The sequence below is a fragment of the Frankliniella occidentalis genome, unplaced genomic scaffold, assembly GCF_000697945.3.
Source record: "Frankliniella occidentalis isolate FOCC.00 unplaced genomic scaffold, Focc_3.1 Scaffold53, whole genome shotgun sequence".
Lineage (NCBI taxonomy): Eukaryota > Metazoa > Arthropoda > Insecta > Thysanoptera > Thripidae > Frankliniella > Frankliniella occidentalis.
In genome coordinates, this window is record NW_026267183.1 from 1,585,611 (window position 1) to 1,586,946 (window position 1,336).

A 1,336-nucleotide genomic window follows, 5' to 3' on the forward strand; every position below is an offset into this window, starting at 1 on the left:
GGGGTGGGTGAGGGTGTGGCCCAGGTGAGGTCGGGGGGAGCACCGCGATGCCATTGAATCGAACACACACACGCGCCATTAATAACGACCCTGCGATAATATCTTGGAAGGCCCTCGCCGGGAGCCTCCAAGTGTGTGTGTGTGTTTGTCTACCATGAGAGGGTGTGTGTCTCCATGAGTGTGAGTGTGTGTGTAGAGGGAGGGTGTGGGAGGGACACTGGGCCCCAGGGTGTGGCGGGCAAGGGCACTCCCGCCGCACATCCAAATTAAACCGAGTCATACAAAATATAGGCCTGGTGAAAAACACAGGCGACGGGTATTACCTACATGCAATCACATATTGCATGGCGCAGCCCACGCCACACAAACACACACACGCGCGCGCGCATTCGTGAGCCGTTCACTTTTATTTTTCTTCTATTTTGCCTTTTTTTTGCCCTTTGCTTTGCTTTATCATTTCCAATCGTTTGAAATAACAGCTGCGGGCGTGTCGCGCGGGGGCGGTGGCAGTCTGCTTTTGCTTCCCCGCGTGCCTTCTCCACCTCCCTTCCACCCTCCAACCCTCCCTCCCCCTCCCCGTCGTCGTCCTATTCAGTTACAATAACATTTCGGACGGATTATCTCGCTTGGTTCGCCGGGGTGTGGAGAGGTGTGTGGGAGTGGCGAGGGGTAACGCAATTACACGCTTGATGCCGGGGCCCAGCGGACCGGACGCGCGCCCCGCCCATCGCATCCCCATCCCCGGGCAGCCACACACGACGACAGGAACCGGAAGGCGGGCTGGTGCGCAATAACACCAATAAAAAGCGCCGTCACCGCTGTGCACAGCCGGCTGCACGGTACGCCGACGCGCCGAGTGGACAGCCGCCGCCGGAACACAACAAGGCTGCGCACGGCGATGTAATTGTACCAATTACCCACCCGCCTCAAAAAAAAATAACAGGACAGAACACTGCCACATGTTTCTTCTACTTTTTGTGTAAACCCTCTCTCTCTCTCTCTCTCTCGGGCGGCTCTTGCGCGGCGCTGAGCTGGTCCTCCCCCCCTTGCTTATGCTTACCTGGTCCGTGGTGTCCGGGTCCTCGGGCAGCTCGGCCACCTGCTGGAACTCGCACGGCGACGAGCACGAGCTGACCGAGTGCGCCTCCGCGCTGCTGAACATGGACTGCTCGTCCAGCGTCGGCGTGGCGTCGCCCTGCGCAGAGCAGAACGGGCACACATTCATCAAAATCCTGACTTACCAAAAAAACGTGTATCAGGGTCCAGGACGCCTTCGGCAACAACATCTCATACTATAACCAATACATATGGTTTTGTTCTTTTTTTGAAAAAGAAA